Source organism: Mauremys reevesii, linkage group 3, assembly GCF_016161935.1.
Source record: "Mauremys reevesii isolate NIE-2019 linkage group 3, ASM1616193v1, whole genome shotgun sequence".
NCBI lineage: Eukaryota > Metazoa > Chordata > Testudines > Geoemydidae > Mauremys > Mauremys reevesii.
Genome location: NC_052625.1, coordinates 125,342,700 through 125,365,731, shown reverse-complemented (window position 1 = coordinate 125,365,731; position 23,032 = coordinate 125,342,700). Strand labels below are relative to the sequence as shown.

The window sequence follows — 23,032 nt, the reverse complement described above, 5'->3', positions numbered from 1 at the left end:
ATGCAATTATGGGCATGTCATTTAAACCAAACTTTTCACAGGTGGGCATCAATTGTGAGTTCCTCATATTCTGGGTGCCTCACTTGAGCCCCCATGTTTGATTTGGAGCAGTGCTGAGCACTCACAGCTGCAACTGAACTCAACAGGAGCTATGTATTGAACATAAACTGCTATACAATGCTAAATAGACTGAAATATCAATTCTTAGGGGCCTCAAATTGGGCACCCAAAACTAGTGGATCCTTTCAACCTTAATTTCTGGGTCTCAGTTCTCCAACTATAAAATGGGGATAGTACCACCCCCTCACCTCACAGTGGTGGTGTGAACATTAATTCATTAACGTTTGTGAAGCAAATACTGCAGTGATGAGCACCATAAAGATATCTATGAAGAAAGTAATAGTTCTGTCTTCAGAGCTGGGTTTGAATAGTGTGCAGTAAATAAGGTCAGGGCAACACTTTGAACAAGGAGGAGAAAAAATACTGAATAGCTGTTCACTAAGCACCATCCATCCTATGCACTGAACAGGGCAGGTGTCCTGTGGATAAAAATGGAAAGTGATCATGTAATTAAAGTCTGTATCATAATGCATACACACAATGGGGCTGAATAAAGGATGCATGGGCAACCTTAACTCTTGTATTTCCTAACTTCTGCTTTACTTTGCAACCTTAATATTCTTTTAACAAGTTTTTTTTCTGTTATTTATTAGGTTTTTTAAGACAGCAAACTGAAAAAATCAGGGACTCCATCATATAGCATCACAGAGATACCTGCATGGTTAATCAGCTGGCTTCATTCTCACCCCAGCCAGCATCCAATCCTAGTCTCATCCCCAATCCCAGGCTCCTTGTCCAAACTCTTCCCTGCCGCCACCACCACCAGGTTCAGGTCTTGTCCCCTCTCTTTCCCTCCCTACTGCCTGGACCCAGCAGGGGAGGTATTGAGAGCACAAGAGATACAGACTTCCTGCTCTCAATATTAGTGCCAGCAACAGCCAAGCCTGGAGCAGTAATTGCAGAGAAAGTCCTTGGCCCCAGGCTGGAGTTTACTTAGTATGGGCAAAATCTTCAGGAAATTAGTTATGCAGCTCTAGCAAGTCTCACTGAGCATGTGTGAACTACAATTTTTCAAAGGCATATAACTCAGCCAAATTTGGGCAGATTTTCACAAGGACAGCAAACAGCACATCCCTGACACAAAGGCCGTCCCCTGCCAAATTTCAAGTCCCTGCTTTAAAGACTTTGGGGGAGGGGGGCAATCTAGGAGCTGTTCAAAGGAACGATCATCAGGATTTAACATGGACAAAAATGTATTTTTCTCTAGCTTTGTTCTTGGAAACAGCTGAACCATATTGGCTGTATTCCAAGACCAAAAATAAAATAGAAAGGCCTTGGGAAGACATGCAGCATAGACAATTTCAGCTCAAAGAGTCAAGTCTGGCAAAACTATAAAACTGAAAAATGAGTCTTAGAATAGCTACCTTAATAAAAGGCAGTGCTTTCAGCCCTATGTACAATAATCATACCACAGAAATTTAGGAAAGATCTGTTAATCCATCTCCCTTTTCCGCCCCCCACCCAATGTTGAATTATTCTTGTAATTCAGTTTTATCAGTGGTTGGTGCAGTCAAGTTTTAAGAGTCCTAAGTGACAGTGCTTCCATTTTCCTAATATTCAGTCTAGATTTTCCTTATTAGTTCTAGTTTGAGTATTTTCATGCAGCCCATGAAGCAAGACTATAAAACTGATTCCAAAATGTATGGCGAAGTCACTAGATAGGCAATGTATACTGGTTCTACTTGTGTATATGCATAATTATAGTTAACATTCAGATGCCTGGGTAGTAGATGACTGAGTTCCATCACACTGTGAGCTTTATCTACAGCAAAGGGGGGGATGGGGGAGAACAACTGGTGTAAGCATGACTCATCCATTACATGTATTTCTTATTAAAATAAGAATGAAAAAACTTTAGATCGGTCATAATACATGGTTTTGTGCTACTCTAGGCTGCTATTCTCAGAAGATCAAGATTTATCAATATCTATCCCTGCACCTACCCTCTCCTATTTCAACATTCCTACATGTTTTGTGGTTGCAGACTTGGTCTGAGTAAACACTGCTAGCTTTTACAGTTTCTATATCCAGTACTGCCATAGCAAATACCTATTTAAATCAAACTGAGATACTTGGTAGAGATATAGGCATGCCGGTCCGCAGAATGCTCCTCCTGCCCAGAGCTATTTCTGAATGCTGCTGCTGTCCACATTTGAAGAGTAGACAGAAAGTCTTAAAACACAATAAAATCTCTCCCATTGCTATATCAGCACTACTATTTTTCCTACAGCAGAAGAAACAAAGAACCATTATAGAAGTAATGGTATTCCTGAACACTTAGACTCAGTGAAGAGAAAGGTAATGTCTGCACTAGGAGTGCTCTATTAATATAAGAATACTGGTATACTAAACTGCTAAATGGCTGGTAATGTGACTGCAGCTTTATATTAGCAAAGCTATGCTTATTCCCGCCCCCGCAAGCTGCACATGAAACAAGCTACATAGATAAAAGTGCAATTTTGTGGGTATTACTGCATCTACACTAGAGGCTTTTGCTGGCACAGCTACATGCATCAGAGATCACACCTCTTCACACTCCTGCCAGACATAGCTATGCTGACAGAACACTGTAGCATAGACCAATCCTGAGTGTAGCTGGTCTTGCTCTAAAGCAAGAGACTTACAGCAATGAATGACAGAGCTGCCCACTTATATGAAGTGGTTGCAACTAATTGATCTATTTTACAGGGACACTAGCAACCAACACCAACAGACAGTAAAGACCTAAATTTAAACTGATATAGCTACATTGGTGGAAATGCTTCACTTCTTTGTCTGTAAGAGGCTTTTTTAAGGTTAGTTTAAGTTAACTGGGAACAGGTTTAAACTAAACCAAATTTAGCAGCTCAACCTGAAATATAAATATTCATGCAGCGGTTTATGCTGGTTTAACTATGTCAGTTTATGAACAGATCTATGTTAAACTCTTACTTGGGCCTTGTCTACATGGAAAAGTTGAGACACAAAAATGTGCTGGATTTTTAGCCCACAAAACATAACACTTGAGCGAAAGGAAGTGAAGAAACCAGACTACCTCAAGAAAATTGTGAGGTAACAAGCAATTCATTCGCCCCAAAGACAACAATAATAATATATGTTTTTAAAATGCTGGGCTCCCCCACCCATTGATTAAATTTCAGCAATAGATGGGGAATTTCTTTTTTTGGTTTTCCTTCTGTCCCAAGGGGATTATTTTAGTTGGCAGGCATCAAAGCATACCCAGTGTGCAAACCAAATCTGAAGAGAGGTGACACTGCAGCTAAAAATACAGAGCAAACATGAAAGTTTCACCAAATGTGATACTTATGGTTTAAGGACCCAATCCAAGAATCCTTATCCAGCAAAACTAATGGAAGTGTTGCTAAATTAAAATATGCAGGTGGAAATCCCAGCTGAGGCTAGAATTAAAAATTCTGCCCTCCTTGCCTTTCCCTGCAAGGTACTGAATGCCTTTAACTGCCCACTGAAGTCAAATAGGCATTAAGAGTGCCCAGCACTTCAAAAGGACCAGATAATTTCCTAGGCATTTCCTAAACACAACAGTGAAAAACTGCAATTGAATCTTATTTAGAAAAATTAATATCCAACCTCTAGGAAGTAAAGGATAAAAGTTGAGACCCAACATTATCCTAAAACATTCTGAATATTAACAATGTGACTTAAAGCTGTTCAGGTCTATAACTCCAAATACTACAAGGCCCAATTCTGCTTACATTTAAGTTATCTATAGCAAAAATCCTGTTTTCAGGCACAAATGTAGCCTATTAATATAACTTAAGTACTGCAGCTGGCTGGTGGAACAAAAAACTGTTAGATTGCTGGATATGCCCAGAAGGCAAACTGCCCAGCACTTCTTTTTGTATCTTCCACTGGTTACTGGTAGCGAGGGGGGAGAGGGGGAGGGGATGTAACAGAACCCTGTTCATTTTTTTTTTTTTTTTAAAGAGGACAATTTCCCCCATCTGCACAGTCACAGAGAGACATAAAAGCAGCAAAGAACATACAAACATACAAATAAGCCCAGTGACAGAGGGACCCTCCACTGACACTGTTTCCTTGTGCATTGACTAGGCATAGTTTTTGCAATAACAAGCCCCTACGTTGGCGGTAGAGGGAGGCTTTTCTTAGAGACATTGAATCCTACTTTTTGTCTGAAATATTTTCTAATCTACTACAAATTGAGTCATTTGTCATATCTAACATATCCGATTCAGCAAAATTATACACAATGCACATTCCTGACCATTTCAGTTATGTACGTGTTGAAGCTTGTGTGCACACTTCAACAGTCCAGGCCAGACATTTTGGAAGATTTTAAACGTTAGGGGATTTTTGGGGGGTAGGGGTGGGGGTTCAGTGCAGGACTGTACATATTTTTAGTCACTGGAAAAGCAAGAGCAACCTTCTGGGCCCATGGAGAAAAGTCACACCCATTTCTTTTTAAATAATGCATTTGGGTTCACCCCACCTGCTCTTGCTTGATATGCAGCAATGCCCCTGACCTTATCCACTCTTCATAAACTACTTGCTTGCCAGAGAGAAACAGCTATTTACAGAGAAAGCACTATATTAACCATGAACATCTGCCAACATTAACAACAATATTTGTAGGATCAGCCTCCATTACACCAGTTTATGCATGTCAATTTTCAGAGCAGTATGTTATAAGCCAAGCATGCAGGACTCATTAGCAACAAAATGACTCTAGCAACTAGTTCTCACCACAGTATATTGAAAATGTACATTATATGCTGAACATATGTAAGTCTGAAACTGGAAAAACTTCACTTTAATAAAATTTGAATGCTTTGGTGTCTTTACTGGAAGGAGTTCACGAAAATTACATTGCTCAGTAAGGAAAAAATAATTGAGCTTTTCGCTGGCAGATTCTGTAAGACTGGGCAGCAGATGCTAAAGGCCAAAAGGCCTGACTTTAAATAAATGCCATCTTCAAAGTATTTCAAACCCCAAGTGTTCATAGTCATGAGTCAGGCCCCACAAAAAAATCATGACATTTTAAGAATTTTTTTTTTTTAAATCTTCTGATGTTGTAGTATTTGGGGTTCATGTGTTGAAACTTCTCTCTACAATCATTACAGCTAGAATCTTTTAAGAAAAATGAAAGCTGATATTCAGAGCTAGTAACACACGTTAAAAACACAAAAAAACCCACCATCATCAAGTTCATGACAATTGCAAGTTGCCAATACCATCTCTTTCACTACCAGCAAGTACCCAAAGCTGAGTATTTGATGAGTTCTAAGATATCATGCCTCTAAAATATCTTTCCTCTCCACTGATATCATGAACAGAGCATCAATAGCAGTGTTCAAGTGCACCAATCTAAAATAAGATCCTTTTTTTCCCCTGAGATATTTGGGAAGGAGATGATGAGAAGCATATCTAAACTACTAAGAGAACCCAAAATTATTTTAATATAGTCCTTCCAAAGCAACATTACCTTTTACATTTCAAATAAAGGTATGTGTGTGTTATGTGAAGATAAATATAGAGCTTGTTTTTGTACGATTGAAACACTCTCATTAGAGTACCTAATTTCCAATATTAGCAAAAAACAGAGGCAAGTTATAACTTTATACCAAAGCTAGTCAGGTCAAGATTTCCTTTATTTTATAGGCTAGGTTATTACCATCTTCCCTGTCAGCTTCAAAGCTTGGAGACTTGAACTGGATCTTTTAGAGGAAGCATTCCTACATTCCCAAGATTGCCATCTATCAGAATTTTATCACAAACCTCATTATATCTGTATTTCCCCCCCCCCCCCCGCCACTCTCTTAGAAGCTTGCTATTACATGAGAATCTCAGCCCTAATAGTTGCAAAGAAAAACCTGAAAATGTGACCAGGGTGCACCCTAAAGGCTCAGAAGCCAGAAGGCAAATAAAAACCAATAACAACGACAAAAAATGCACAACACCAAGAAAAGCCACTTATCCTTTTTAAGTCAGTATCACAATTTTTGAACACCTGAATTGGGATCCAGTTGGCAATACTTGTTAAATGTTAAAAATTAATTTTTAAAGTTGGTTTTAATTTCATTTCCGAGAATTGCCAGCAAATAAAAATCCATTATTCAGAAAGCTCTGTTCATATCTCCCTACCATCCTTTCCAGTTTTCCTCCTTTCAGTTTGCCAAAAAAAATTATCCTGCATTCTTTCTAGTTTGTATCCTCTTCCAGGGAAAGTCAAGTTTTGTAACTTGTCTAACATTTAGCTTGTGGCAAAACAGTGTGTGTTTATCAGAATATATAAAAACAAACAGTAATTCTAAATATCCTCCCTATCCTCTCTTCCGCACTCTTTCAGCTCATTGACAAACTATGACTAAGAAACAGTTTTGTATGAAGTTTTCGTGGCCCCTTCATGCATCAAACCTATCCCAAACAAACATTTATGTGATCTGAAGCATTACCCACATACACAGTACACTAGGGCAATTAATAAATGGACTCCCTGAATCAAGATAAGATAGCTGACAGAAAATGACTTCCTTGCTCTGCAAGGCCTACATGCTCTTACAAGACAGGCAGACCCACACAGGAGCGGAGCTTAGAAAGAAACCATGACAATTATTTGGCCCTCTTTAAAGGCCCTTTGGGAGTTTTGCCCCAATAACAAGTTCAAGATAGGGCCCTTTGGTCATACTAAATGGCTGAAATTCCAGGTGTTTCCCCACGCAGTACAGATGTTGATTTAGCAATAGCCTTTAACTGTGCTATGGCCCTCCACACATCAATACTTCCAAATGACCTGAATGAGCTATTTGATTACATTAATCCCCTTATTAAAGGCCCTCTTCTTAACTTCTCTGAGGTCCCTTCATTTTATCCTAGACAACAATTGTACATTGTAAACATATAATTCTCTACTACTATGCAATAAAAATCCAACTTTTTATTTTAATCATCACGAATATAAGTACTTCTACAGTATTATGACCAAGGCCATTTCAAACACTTCTGCCAATTCAAGTACAGAGAAATTCTTTATATTAAAAGATCAGTTGACTAGAGAAAGGTGAGGTGGGCGGGCAAGAGGGATACAAGGATGGAGACGGATTTGCTGTGGGTAGGAGTTGACAGGGCTCCTAGAATAGTTCAATCAGGACCACTATGAGGCTGTCAAATATAATAAGGGGGAATGTGAGAGGAAAGCAGTGGCAGCAATAGCCAGAAAGGAACAGGGACTCAGAGGAAGTCCCCCGGTGGGACGGAAGGTAAGGGAGCTAGAGAAGATATTGATTTCCCTCTTCTACCTCCCCCAAACCAAAGCCAAGCCAAACATTCCCTGCCATACAGCTGCATCCTTTCATGCCTGCCTGGGTGTTTTGGGAGAGAATGAGGTTCTCTCAATACTGAGCAGAAACAGGGAGCAAAGGAGCAAACAGGCTTTGGGTCCATGAGGCACAGCACTGGCTCAGTGCAGCCGTCTCCAAATCATTTTTATAGGACGCATGAGGAGTAAAGAGGAAGTAGGCATAAAATACCAACTCAGTCTCCTTGTAGGGATCACTCTCCATCCAAGACTCTCTGCAAGAGCAGGTTCTGTAGCCTCTCATAACTGACACAGATCAGAAGGATGGTAGTCACCCTCTGACTGGTATTCACTCGGTATGTCAGGAAACCAAATTTCCATGGCACTTAGGAAATACTGCCACTGAGTAAGAGTTGTATCTTAAATACCCTTTTTTTCTGCACTGAATATTTGGGATGATATGTACGTATGTTAGTCAGATAATATTACATATGCTACTGAAGTTTTGAAACCCTTAAAAACCCTCTGATTTATTAGAATCTCAATATATTACTGTATTATCATTCACAATTTGGGACACTGGAACTGCATGCTTGTTAGATGTGAGGATTCACACTGTTACTGAATGTGACATTTAAAGTGGCTTACTAAGTATTCTATTCAATAACTATCACAGGGACATAAACAGAACACACACACAACGCCTCTTTTAGTGTATAATGTATTTTCTTGTATGTATTTTCTTCATTATTTTAGTAAAAACTATCATTTAGTGTATGATGTATTTTCTTGTATGTATTTTCTTCATTATTTTAGTAAAAACTATCATTGTGGTACTAAGTTGTTGTCTCAGTTTATATTACTGCATGCTGCAAGAAAACTGCTTAGTGCAAAATGCCAAGGTTGTGTGCAGCACAATATAAAAAACTCAAATGTTTTTGGGTGCAAAGTTACTCATTTTAATCAACAAACACTGGCATGCTATCCGCCCCTTTAAATATCAAAGAGTTTTAAAATGCAATAAGAAAAAGCTACAAGTACACCCAGGGATAAGATCCTCAGCTGGAGTCAATTGTTAGAGCTTCAGCAGCTTCAGTGGAGCTATGACAACTTGTACTGTACCATTGGAGGATGTCTCTCAAAATGCCTGTTTAATTTACTAAATTAAAATTTGAGAAGAAAACTGTACTTTCCAGGAAGAACTCCACAATAAGCCTCTGATAAAAACAAACACCTTCTTAGTTCTAGAAACTGACCTCAGTTATACTAACATAGTTAAAGAAAAATCACAACATGAACAGTTAAAAGAAAATCTAAAGTAAAATGCATTATTGTAGGTGACATTTTCTTTTAACATGACACTTCAATACTTTTTCACTAGAATGCTCTACAAATCACTTTCCATGTGATATTACCATTTAAGTTAGAGTTTAGGATTACTGAAATCTGTTATGTGGTTTGACTTATTTCCTCTGCACATTTCCTCAGCCAAAACAAGTATTGTATATTAATAAACTGATGGCATTATAAGAAGTTTTTACTGTCACAAGTTTGGGATGGCCAGATTACTCAAATACATGGTGAAACCATTAGCAAGACTTCATAAGCAAGTAGAAGTAAGAACTCACCCTGCATTGTCACGTAGGTTTTGAGAACAACATGGAACAAAATAAGCCTCTCTCTGCTTTTTCATCTTTGGAGTACACCAGCAACTATTTTTCAATTATGACATTGTACAACATTAAATCAATTCACATAATAATTTGAAATTTATACAATTTGTCAAATACAAGAGCACATATATGGCCTACATAAATTTACCCTGCAGACAGACATGACAATGCCTTTGAGTTGCATTACTTTATGTAGTATGTCAAAAAGTATTCTCCCTCTCATTGTAACATGATTTGAAAGAAGGATGCAATAGTGTCTAGAAATAAAGTCTTATAACTGCCGTGCAGATTCTTATCATGTTATGGTCTTCTGATCACAAGTCTGGGCAGTTGTTAAAGGTGCAACTCCCAAACAGCATTACAGTAATCCCTCCTCCTGGGGGATAGATACATTGAAGTAATGCCTATGTATTTTTTATGCCTAATACTAGACTTTAAAACAAGTTTTACTATCAAGTAGTGAATGTCTTCTAAATTTTAATGTATTTTGTAGTAGTGCACGGGGCGGCTCTACGGATTTTGCCACCCCAAGCACGGCAGGCAGGCTGCCTCTGGCGGTTTGCCTGCGGAGGGTCCGCTGGTCCCATGGCTTCGGCGGACCTCCCGCAGGCATGCCTGCAGGAGGTCCACCGAAGCCGCGGGACCAGCGGACCCTCCGCAGGCAAGCCGCCGAAGGCAGCCTGCCTGCTGCCCTCGCGGCACCGGCAAAGCGCCCCCCCGCGGCTTGCCGCCCCACGCGCTTGGCATGCTGGGGCCTGGAGCTGCCCCTGGTAGTCACAATAAGCATTCATTTAACCGTCAATCTTTTTTAGGTCACTTTGCTCATTCAATAACGCAAGTTTATTCTTTATATATTACCTCCCCTTCCAGGAGTCAGATGTTGGACCATAGTAAAAAGACAAAACTCACCATTACTTTTGATAGGTGCAGGATTAGGCCTAAAGTTTTGGCTAAAGACCACATTTTTGCTAAGAAACCAATTAACAAAACAAAAATTCCACCAAATAGTTCTACTGAACTATATTAGCCATAAGAGGATTAAACCTAACTTTAATAAGATGTAGTTTACATGACACATCATTAAACAGTTGACCACAAAGACATGATTTGGCTGACCTGTTTGACAAATTCTTATGCATGGAAAAAATATATCCCTACAGTGGTTTAAATGAGTGCTCAATGAGATCATCATGAATATTATATTCATGGGCCTTACACCATCCACTGGTCAATTAATCATGTGATAGTAAGTGTAAAAATTACAATACAAACTCCAAACAGCAGTTCTCACCATCAAAACTAAAAACTGGGTTGAGGGAGAAATCAAATACAGCCTTTAATATTCTGCCCACTAACGCATAAATCAAATCACTTAACTCTTGAAAAAGTTTTGTTTTGTAAAGCTTTGGAAACAATAAAAACATTAAACACATCTTTAAAAATCATTACATCAAACAGACCGACACCAGAGGGCCTACAAATAATAACTTAAAAAGAAAACCCAATCCCCCCCACAACCATCTTCTATTTCTACCTCTTATATGAGAGCCACTGGAGCAGCTCTCAAACTCACACAGAAATAAATTCTCTTATAAACTGGATGCTTTTACTATTCAATACATAGTGACTGAACAGAGATGATGAGGCACACAGTTTTCCTTAGGGTTTTCTTTAGTCCATAATTTCTTTTGTTCATTTTGGCATCCCTGCTTGGATGTTAGGACTAGACATTCTGCTCCAGTTTTCAGCATGCCAGTAATGCTGGCTTAAGTGAGCAAGGCTGGCAACTCTAGTGCTTGTCCTTTAGTTCCCCTCATTTATAAAAAGGTAGAAGGAAAAGAGATTCTTTTTTCATAAGATTTTTCTCCTGAGGGTTTTTTTCTCAGCCAGCCTTTTCATTTAGTTACGTTTGCCACCAAGAAAACCCCTCACTCTGGGAGTCTGAAATCAAAGATAAGCATTAGCATAAAAAAAAATCTGAAATTTCTCTTAAGTGTTGATAGAGTCGTTATGATCCAAGATTATGTGCATTATTAATCTAACACATGCCATTTACTCTACATGTGTTGCATCCAGAGTATAGTATGTAGCAGTAAGGATGAGTGTGCTTGTTTGGATCCAAACTTGACTTTTTTTTTTTTTTAAACCATGAGAGATTTAAAGCACAAAGAGAATGTTGTCTCACAGCTCTGCTTCCTGAGTTCATCCAGGCCCTAAAAGTACCACAAGAAAGGAAATTCCCAATTATTTCTGACCTGAATATCTTGCAAGCAGTACTGCGTTGACAGTGGTGCCGGGGCCACACACAGAAGGGGTCCATAACCAGTACTGGGGCAGCCCAGGCTGGGAGCTTTGCTTGGCCGGGCTGCTGAGAGCACCTGGTACTGGGGCAGCCACTGTCTGCGCCCCCCAGAGGCATCAGCTGGACTTTGTGGCTGGCAGCTGGATGCGGAGCTATCGTTGCACAGGGAGAAGAAGCAAGGTGCCCATTGAGCCCCTCTCCCTGCCTGGAATGACTCTGTGAGGCTCCGATGGCTGAGGGTGTGGGTCAGTCCCTTGGCTGCGCTCCTTTCTTTGAGAGATGGGTGCCCCTCTGGGTGAGGTGCAGAGAGAACAGCAGGCGCCCAGGAGAGAGGGAGCTCAGCAGCCTAGCACAGTCTGGGGGCACTGGCCCTCCGAGTTCACTCCAACCACAAGTGGGACTAGAATGTCCCACTTTCTCGGTGCCCAGGCCTAGTAAGGAGGAAGTGACCATTCACTAGGCACCTCGTGCTCTGGTTGGAAGGGTGCCATCTCTCAGCAAGGCATGGGGCTATGTGCCAGCTGGGCACCCATGCACAGTCCACCTCCCCAGGGTATGGGTGACCTACGCAAGTTGGTTGGAAGTCCCAGAGACTGTCTGATCTGTTCTGCTCCCCTTCCCCCGGCTTCCCAAACATGCAGCCGCAAGCTCCCCGACTCCTGAGCGGCATATTCAGCAAGGAGGACTCAAGGGGATGGGGAATGCTCTTTCTCAGAGAGGGGGGGGGGGTTGATTTGTGCCCTGACGTGATCTGTGACCTTTTAAGGAGCAGCTGCATGAGCCTTGGCTTATTTATTGGGAATAAGAAGAATGTGATTGCTCCTGTAATCGTTTTTAATGCAGATGGGTATGATGGAGTTATTATATTCCAACCAGGCATGGAGAGGAGTGTGTTTCCTTTTTCCTCTCTCTGCTGTGTTCCCATGAGCGTTTTCTGTTGAGCTCTTGAACTTGCATTAAAATAACTGTATTTCAGTTCATGCTGAATGGCCTGGGACCAGCATCTCTCAAAGACTGCCTGAAGCTCCAGGATGAAGATCATGATTTACAACTTCGCTCCTCAGGCACAAGATCATTTTCTACCCGTAGGGCAAAGCTTGTCTGTGTGGGAGACAGAGCTGTCTCAGGGGCTCATCCAAGATCGTGGCACAAAACTCTCACAGGAGCTAAGGACCATCACAAACCTCACCACCTTCAGCTGCAAGTGCAAGGGCCTTGTTAGCAGTTTTTACCCACCGTGTTTTATTTTGTATTTTTTCTTTTATAATTTATTTTATTTTTGCCCTAGGGCTACCATTGCTGGTACCCTAGTGGCAGCCACCTCCATCTGCAACTGAAACTTGTAAATACTGTAAATAAACCTGTGCAGCTGTGTCAATCTCCTGCCTTTTACAATCGTTTCCTTTGGGGGCCCACAAATCTGTTTGGCACCAGGCCCACAAAAGGTTAATTTGGCCCTGCTTGCAAGCAACTCTATTACTTAGATTTCCAAACTAAAAATATTAATAGGGGATTTGGATGAACTGTGGGGTTTAGGAATTCAAGCCGACTCATTGGAGGGTCTCTCAGCACTAGTTACTGTACATCACTAATGCTAGACTGTAGTAAAACTGATGGACACAAATAGTACCTTCACACTAAGGATCTTAAAACACGTGTAAAATAAATTAATTTACCCTTCTTTGTAAAGTAGAAAAGATGGAGGCACAGAATTTAAGATTACTTGGCAAGACAATAGCTGAGTGAGGAAAGAAGCAGACATGTCTCCTAAACACCCCCTCTCTCATTCTAACAAGCAGATAGCAATATATCCCCATCCACTGCAAAAGTAAAAATATAAGAGAGAAAACCTGTTTTAGCATGTTAACAGATTAGAGAGTGAGAAAGATTCCAAGAGGGCCCATCTACAAGATGGACTAAAAACCAGGTAAAATGCCATTAACCTCACCAATTAAAAAAAAAATTATCTGCAGAAGAGTATAACTCGCCTACTGGAAAAGTAGAGGCCTTTATTCCCGAGTCTTACACTTACCCATGCAGATGTGGTTATATCAAACCCATTGCTTCTTAGTGAGGTATGTCTAAAGAAAAACCCAGCCATAGTTACAAAGTTTCTCAGTCTGAACAACAACGGAGTTAATAGCTCCCATCATACCTGCTGTAAACCTCACAGACAAAGTCAACGAGTTACAGGAGCAATGGTGTCAGCCCCATGAGAAAACATTATATCTCACCTTGCTGTCTTATGCCAAGTTTTAAAATAATGACCAGCTGAGGACAACTTATGGGGAACTAATTAGTATAAAGCGAAGTCTAGGAAGAATCAATGTGAATCAAAACTGAACATGTAAAATACTGACAACCTTTACTCCACGCTTAACGCTGTCCCATGAGTCATAGGATGTTGGCTGATAAGTTCTCAGCATCAGCCGTCACTAATATACTTGTGAAAAAAATGTTTCCAAAGCTGGAACTACCTTGACAAATGAAGACCTGACAAACGCATACAACACAAAAATGAGTAAGAATGCAAGCATGTCAGAAATATTCAACACATTTTGAACAGTGCTAATTTCTTCTTCTTTTTTCTTTTTAAACTAGAGAAAAATTAAAAGTGCTGTAGAATAGCGGAAGCTGCTAGGACTCTCCTTGGGTTTTAAAAAAAGTCTCTAGGCATTTATGCTGTATTCCTCACAACAGTATCAAAGGCCTCTGGGTCAATGTTATCAAATTTACCATTAACTCCAATTTTTGCTATCTTGACAGTATGATCTTTTTTATAAAATGCCAAGATGAACAGTGCAGAAACATCAGGTGGCATACTTCATCTTTTTGCAAACTGATCATATCTTGGAGATCTTTTAAAAAAAGAGTAAATATTAAAAAACTAAGTTATTTTTGTACAAATAATGGACCACTTAATTAAAAGGAGTGCTTAACATGTCACAACATTTACTAGTTGATGCACATCTACTCATCTTCCCTTTACCATGATAGTGATTAAAAACATAGACTAATGATATTTGATTCACTCCAATAGTCCAACCACTACATTCACCTTGGACTAGTGGATTTGCAGAATTTTGCAAGCCTGATTTAGAGCACTCTCTTTAGTGCTAAGTTAGTCTATCCACAGCAAGCTCTATCTGGAATTCCATTGAGACGAACTTACAGGAAGACTGCCTGCTTGTGGATCCTATATCTTCACCAACCAACACCAGAAAAGGTAGGTTTGGGGAACTAAAATATTTTATGTTGCGATTTGATTCCTCAAGCTACCCTGTTGCTGAAGTTCAGGTAATATTTATTCATATTTCATAAATGGAAAAAAAATCAAAGCATTTATAAACTGGGTGATTATCTGGAAAACATCAGCCTGAATTGCAAATGCATGCTCATACAATATAAAGGTTTGTAGCCATGAATTTGGAATAGCACAAGTGGTATAGCTCTAAGTGAATTCTGCAATTTATGGGAACTTGTTTGAGACAAGACTTTTATCACCCTATATACTTGTAAACGTCATACAGAAATATTTGAGAAATTTTCTTTTTCTAAAATGGCACGTAAGCCATAAGCTGCATTTCACATCTTAGTTCGTATTCCTGACAGTTAAGGGGCAAGATCATTGCTGGCATAATTGGACTCAACTTCATTGAATGTGGCCCAAAAACCTATGCTTGAACAACAAACGTTACATTCTTTGAAGTATTCATCATTCTAAAATGGGGGGTCTGCAGACTATGTCTAAGGGGACTGCGAAAGGTGACTATGAAAATAAAGTTTCAGATCCCAGAAAAGGCATTCCGTTTTCCTGACTGATCAAAAGTATGTGACTGCCCCCACATCCAGGTTTTGACCAGCAAGTGTTGCTGTTACTATAGAAGCTCAAAGTTTAGTACCCTTTCTCACACTGCGTCAAATGCCATGCCGAGCACATGCAACATTTATAGCTGACTTCTACTCAGTTTTCAGTCCAAGACTTCTATGGTAGCTGTCTGCAGACCACAGGCTGAATTTCATAGGAGGTCCGCACCTCCATTCAGAATGTCTTAAGGGTCTGCAAATGAAAAAAGGTTGAAAACTACCCTTCTAAATAGTAATCCAGCTAACAGATGCTTAAAACTTGCTGATTTGAGTTTGCACATGTAATAGAGTTTTGTCAAAGCTTCCATTTATTATGTATCAATACAAAAATGGATGCCTGAATCTCTCAAATAAGGTCTTAGGAAGAGTCTCTCCCATGAAACTGGATTCCCCCCCCCCCTTCATTTTTTTTTTAAAGATATAATTAAAGAGTCTTTCTGTGATGCATCTACATTCTTCAGACATCATCTGTGCATGACCCTTCCTTTTCTCTTTTGCTGCTTTTCAGCTCCTGGATTTCCCTTCACCTTTTCAACCAGGTATCTCCTTGGCCTCTGACGCTTCTCCTACCTTTTTTAAGCTCTCCCCTACTTCTATGCACATCATGATGTTATTGTCAATTAAGCTTCAGAACAATTTTCAGTCACTTCATTACAAGTGACATAATGTAGTCATTTAACAAAATATTTTTAAAAGGGCTTCTTAAGGATTTAGAACCGACACTTCGTGAGTCATCTGAAGCATAAGCCCTGTGATTCAAGATTAACAAAACCTTGTTTTCACAATGAGGGCTCTAGGGTTTAACTAGCGCCCTATCTTTTAGTGCTAAGCTACAGAGTTTCCTTTACGCTGTCCTACAAAGTTCTTTACAGTTTTTTAGGGTAGCATTGGAAAGTGCAAACTGCAATTAGATGATGTGAAGCACTCTCCCCTGGCAGCACAGCTCACTGGATATCCACCTGTTTCAGAGATAAGCATGCCACAGAGAAGCAACTTCCCAACACCACTCTTTCCAGCTCCTTACAACTACTGCATGCCTACAGTATGGAATGGACATGGATTTACGTGGGCTCAAGAGAATAGGGAGCACATTATGTTGGCTCTTCTCCTCCCTTTCTGCTACTTTGGGGGATTTTTCATCCTCCTATTTGCTTGCCCCCAGCCCTCACAACTGCAATACACAGTTTATTTTATTGCCTTGGGTCTCAGTATGAAGCATTGTATTTACAATCCTTGGAGCTGCTCTTTGATTAAAGATATTTTTGTGTAATTCATTTGCTTACCCACAAAAACTCTACAAAGTTATTTGTGTAGTAGAAGGTTTTTAGATATAAGGCTTTGCTGGAGTTAATGTCATCCTCTCAGTTTAAAAAAAAAGTGTTATGCTAAGTAAAGATCTTGGGTCCAACTCTGTGCTAGTCTTTTAGTAGTCTCGCTCCCTGTGCTAGGCTTTCACAGTTGTGATAAGCATGGGTGTTCCATCAATATCAAGTGATATAGGCTCCTGTCCTCCCAGTTCTGAAACTCACTTCCTCTCCTGTTCTGAAGTTGCCCAAACAGGTTATTTTTGTGAGCCTCATTTTTATGGGGCATTTTTTAGGGGTGGGGGACATATGGCAGGAATGTTGATTAAGGCATGGAATTCAGGGGGCAAAGCTGGTTGGAAAAATTTCAGACCCATTTTCCAATGGAAAATGGAGTTCCACTTAAATTGAAACTTGTCACAAGATTAGTTTCAATTTTGCAGAAGTTTTTTTTTTGGAACAAAAAAAATCAAAATGTTCTGACAACATCAAAACATCCTGTTTTGGCATTTTTGAAATAAAACATTTTTATTTTTGTTTTGAAACTTAACAAAACATTTGAAACAAAAAGTTAAATTATACATTATAAAATAAAAGAGTGCAAGTTGAAACAAAAGGTCTCAACTGCCCTGAAACAAAAAAAGCTTAGCAATTGTCCTTCGTGCAGAATTTTGAGGGTTTTGTTCTGATTTGAAATGAAGCTAAATTTAAAAACCCTTTGCAAAATGAATTGTCATCCTTCAGCCAGTGCTAGACAGGAGATGGGGTACTTTTCCTTTGCTGCAAGGCCTAATTAGTTTCTGATGTATATGGTCAAAGTTATTAGTTTTGTAAATAAATAAATAATAATTGGAGATATACCAATCTCCTAGAACTGGAAGGGACCTTGAAAGATCGAGTCCAGCTCCCTGCCTTCACTAGCAGGACCAAGTGTTTATGGTCCCACTCCTGAAGAGACATGATTACCTTTACAAATAAGTATTCCCACTAACTTCAATGAGACTGCTTGCATGAGTAAAATTAAGCACATACACAAGTGTATAAGAATCTGGTCTTTCATTTGATGTGGTCAGTGTCAATGGCACCTAAGTCCATATCCTCAAGAGGTATTTATATGCCTAACTCCACTTGAAACCAACAGCAGTTAGAAGCCTACAGAGCTCTGAAGATCTGAACTATACATTCTAAGATAGATGCTTTTTTGGACAGTTGCTTATAAATGTAAAGTAAAGTAAAGTAAAGTAACAGCCTTTTTCATAAGTGCAGAGAACTTTTAGTGACTGCTGACTTCAGTTAGCATTCCAAGTGCTCAGCATCTCTGAAAAATCATGTACTAAATAAATTGCTGACTTGCAACATATAGATCCAAATCCTGCTAGCCCTTATTCACCGAACTAGACCTTAATTGCCAGATCTCAATGAGACTAGTTAGGCAAGGGCTGGCAGGGTCAAGCCCTATTTTTGTAGCAGTGATTTAATCACTATAGTGAATTCTTGGGGGGGCAGAAAAGGAGGCATTATTAGTTCTCTTACTCTTGAAGAAAGATCATAGAAAGAGTACACAGTGTCAAATGCAGAACTGTGATAAGCTGACATGTACAATGCTTTGAACATGTAATAATATTTTATGCAGAACTAATACTTTCTAACAACTGAAAATATAATACTCATGTGAGGTATACACAACCTTAAATCATCATGGAGGGACCATGTAGTTTTAACTTGTCTAACTGAATTTTTATTAGACCATAAATCCAGTGCAAATCATATCATGCCTGTGTTCATTTTAATCAAGCCCATAGAGCCAATGGCCCCAAAGGTCCTTTTCATGCTATGCTCCACTTGTGCACATTTGGAAAACGTTACTCAGATGCTTCATGCAATGTAATTATTGAACAATTAAAACTATATTAAGACAATTGATTTTACAACACTCTTTGTATTTTACTCTGAATTTTTATATAACTGGTTTTAATTTTTAAACATCTAATATCAGTGTTAACGGTGAAGTTAAAAATAACCTTTACTTGTAGTTTTTCATCATACCAGTATCTTCATTGACAGCTCTGCCTAATATTTTGTTTCATCTCTACATGCAGGTGTCCTTTGTTGCCTAATAAGGACAGTATTCAACCAGTCTGAAAACTATTTCCCATTAATTATAAACTTTAATATAACTTAAGTAATATCCCCATGCCATTACACGCTTTATCAAAAAATAACTGAAGTCATGCTATAGTGTGTGTCCAGAGCTGAGCAAAGTGTCAAAGTTAATTACCTCACAAAACACATCCCAATGAAGGAAATCATTACTATTGCACGCACATGGTATTGAAATGAGTTCACAAACTGATACTTTTAAAGTTATTTTTGCATTAGTGCTTAAGACCAATAGGCTCACAGAAAAAACCCACAAGAACAATCTAAATATTCCAGTGAGCTTCTCACATGAGTTTATAGAACAGGAATGAAATAAGCTTAGTCCACATAATAATTAAAAAGGCAGCTATTAAGCCACATTACTTCTAATGAAGAAAAAAAACACTGGTCACAAACATAATAAAATGTATTAAAAGTGATTCTGTTTTTTCAAGAGGAACCTCGGCAAGACACGTTTTAAAAATATTCCGATGTAAATATCATACATAATTGACATCCATTAGGCTCAACTAATCTTTTTTCTTAGAATATGCATTAAGCATTAAAGGTTTGAGTGAATTCTCTATTATTCCAAGATCTTCTGCACTTCTGGCTTGGATGATTTCAACTGGCAGGCAAGGGTGTGGGGTGGGGGGGGGGGGGGAGAGACAAGAAAACCACTTTTGGTTAACTTTTAAAAAATCGCTATTGCTACAAAAACAACTAAAAAGGTTATAACTGAAATATTAAAAAGACATTTCCTCCCTATATATTTCCCCACTTAGTTTGCTCTGTTCATTTAACAGAACTTTATATACAGTTTTCTCTGTGTGAGTCTGTCACAGCAAATGAGTGAAAACCTATTTTAAAAAAATTGGAAAATGGGATTGTAAAACCACAAAACTCAGCATGTGAGTGTAGTGCTGGAAACTACTTTCAATTCATTATTGAAATGGTCTTTATTTCAAGTTAGCAGTGTCCCTTTAATTTGCTGTTCTTTATCTATGGGAGCTAGACAAAACCCTAACAAACCCACTTCCTCTACAAACATATAAGCAAAAGATCTTCACCTGCAATTGTTCAGAGCATTGGCAAGGGAGTACCAGTTAAAAGATATTTAGAAAACTGGAAAGTATGACAGCCGTTTGGGTGGTTAGAGGAAGGATGTGGGAGGTAAGGAGGCTGCATACAGGCAGGAAAGTGACAAGGTCTCTAAAAGCATGTTCAGTACTCTGTGTTTCTTACAAACCCGCTCTGTTATTAATCATTCTAAGAAACAGAATGTATCAAAATGACTGATGAAAAACTGCCCTGTGTTCCCTTGCACTTGACCAAAATCTTCTCCTTAAACATCAGCCCCATCTCTCTCTCCCTCCCCAATCACTACTGAATGGATGAGGCTATTATGTTCTCATTTTAGAATTAAAGAAATCCACATGGAACAGCAGCAAGGCAAGTTATTGAGGCAGTAGAAACCAGATTTCACATTATTAAAGAAACTTTGACTACATATATTCTTTGTTGCTTTTACATATATACTGTAGCTCTGCAGATGCAGCAAAATGTTGGCACCCGTGGTGTGGCATTTGGTATCTTTCACTAATCTAAATGTGGCTGGAAAGGAATTGAGAGCAGATCAGTGGCCTCATCTGGGGAGAGAAGCCCCAGGGAACAGAGAAAAGAAACAAGAAGCAAATCTCCTTTCAAATCCTACCACCCTTGGGCATTTTGTGCCTCTCTTCACTGAAAGGGCCCTTTGTCACACACACAAATCCTATAAAATCTAAGAGGGATAGAGGGTTGTTTTATTTGTTATTTCCCCTCCCCCTTTTTCTATCCCCTAAATTGCAGCAAATAAAGCCCTCTGATGAATCTCAGTTACCTCTTTCTAGCTCAGTAACTAATAAAGCCTCAGCCTGCCGTTCAAGAGTTAAAATGGGGGTGGGGACAGAATGGGACAAAACCAAAAACATGTAAATGGTCCAAAGCAGGAGAATGGCAGCATGGGTCAGAGCCCAGCTACACATGAGCATCAATTATTAAATGATTACATCATAGTTCGTATTTAGCTCCTCTAGAGCGCTTCAGAGCCACAAAACATTAAACAGAACCGTGAACTGATCAAGCCGCACAGCACCACGGGCTCCCCCCAGCAAGCTTGTTATATTCTGCCAGAACTGGCTTCGCATCGCCCATCATCCTCACCATCAGCAGGGTCACAACAATCCACCCCCAGGGCCAACCCTGCAGCGCCCGCACGATCACCAGCAACAATAAAGCTTCGGTTTTTCTTGGGGGTAAACGACTACGGGGGGGGGGGGAAACAAACGTGTACGGAAAAATACATAAAACTGATGCAAGGCTTCTGCATCCGCAGCCTCTCCCCTCCCCTCCCGGCACCGCTCCCCTTGGCGGGGCTCCAGCTGCACGCCCAGGCCAGGGGGCTCCGCCTGGAGGGCACCTGCAGCAGCGCTGCCCCGACCTCTCCCGAGAAAGCCTCCCACACACCCACCGACACCCACACAAAGGAAACAACACAGCAGCGGCCGGCGGCGCAGCATCCCCTCCTCCTCCTCTTCCTCTTCCTCCTCCTCCCCAGGCCGCAGCCGGGGCCCCGGGGGCTTCGCTCCCTTACCTGAAGCTCAGCGCAGGGCTGGCGCGGCCAAGCCACGCTCACAGCATCCCCCTCCCGGCGGGGGGCCGCCCCAGGTGACTCCTCCCTGCCCGCCCGCCCACGCCGGCTCCTCCAGGGACCACACGGGCGCAGCAAGGAGCGGGGCGAGGCAGCGAAGACCCCGGGAGCCGAGGCGGCAGCAGCGCGCGGGCTGCAGCCGGGGGAGGCAGGGAGGGAGACGGGCGCGCAGGGGTGTCGCTCCGACTCGCCGCGTCCTCCCCTCCCGAGCGACAGCGGCGGAGCCCGGCTCCGGCTCCGGCTCGCTCCCCCCGCCTGACAGATGGCGCAACCGCAGCCGCGCCCCCGGCCAACTCGCGCTGCTTCGCCGGAGCCGGGTCCCCCCCCCGCCGCGGGGGCGGCCCGAGACTGGCAGCCCCAGCCGGCCTATGGCGAGGCGCAGCGGTGGGGGGGCTGCCGCAGTTATTGGCAGGCGGCGGCAGAGGAGGGGCTGGGGGGCGCTGGATTAGGTTGGGCGCCCCCGGCTTGCAGCGGGGTGGGTGGCTAGGTGGGCCTGGTGCCTTGGAAGAGCTGTAGTATCGGGCACGGCACCCTTCGTTTGCCGGTCGCTCTCCTTCTGCCCTGCTGTGCTTTGCAATCCCAGCAATTAGCCCCTTCAATAGCACACCGACGCCTAGGCTAGGGGCACCGGGGCGTTCTCCAGTCTGACTAGTGAAGGGGGCAGGTGGCAACGTTCAGAGAAGGCTGGAGCAGTGGGGCCGAAAGTAGAGGTGCTGCACCCCCTGGCTTGAAGTAGTATTAAAAAATTAATAAACACCAAATGTATGGTTTGCGTCAGCAGCACCCACACTATCAAAATTGTGCCAGCCGCCCTGGTTTGGAGGTATTAAACCATCCTCTTCTCCCCAGGAAAAAATGCAGGAGCTCGGAACTGGGAGCTTGGATAGGCCCATTGTAGCTTTAATGGCCCTCTTCAAATCAAAGCTGGATTCTGGACCCTCACATATGGGGGGGGGCACAAGTAGGAGGGTTTTGGTTAGGGCCCATCTGTATTTTAATATTTTGCAATGTGAGGTCACAGTGTTGCCGGCTCTTGATATTTTATTGCTCACTTTAAATATTTGGTGTTTTTCTCAAAGCAGGAGTCCCTGGTGTCCTGTGATTATATGAGACTGTCAGTTCCCATTTATTTTTAAAACAAGCTTCTTGCCTCATGGTGGTAGAGGAAAATATTAATTAAATGTATCCTAAAATTGAGAAACAAGAATGAAAAGAAAAATAACACTCTGTTCAAACAATTTAGGACATTTGACGGTTTGGGATTGGCAATATATAAGAAAACACTACCAGTAAAATGTACAGATCTCACCAGTACTGTGGTTATAACCATTTTCATTTATTGTAATTATTAGTAATGGCAAATATTTAGCACTTATATAATGCCTTTCACCCAAGGATCACAAAGCATTTTATAGAGATTGATATTACTAGGTTATGAACTCTTCCAGATAGAGTTTGTGTCTACTTTTACGTCCATACAACATGTAGCACTGGGCCACCTTCCCCACCCTGATCTTGACTTGGGCTTCCAGGAAGTACAGTAGTGTAAATAAGGACACACTTCACCAACCATGGAAATAACAAATGAAGGGAAAAGTCTCCTGTGTTCCTTGCCACTTCCACATTGCCTCTAGGATGACCAGACAGCAAATGTGAAAAATC

At 41.0% G+C, this 23,032-nt stretch overlaps 1 protein-coding gene across 7 annotated transcripts in view; it reads right to left on the bottom strand.

Annotated features, from left to right (window-relative positions):
- Positions 1-21,615, bottom strand: part of FYN (FYN proto-oncogene, Src family tyrosine kinase) — a 172,501-nt gene extending 150,886 nt beyond the window's left edge. For 2 of the 7 annotated variants that reach the window (XM_039529261.1, XM_039529264.1), the window contains exon 1: positions 21,314-21,615. The gene's annotated coding sequence lies outside the window, so the exon portion shown is untranslated. Of the gene's footprint in view, positions 1-20,883; positions 20,905-21,200; positions 21,221-21,313 lie in introns of those variants that run through there. The other 5 variants (XM_039529269.1, XM_039529270.1, XM_039529268.1 and 2 more) reach the window with 4 other exon arrangements.
- Between the last annotated feature and the right edge of the window lie 1,417 nt (positions 21,616-23,032).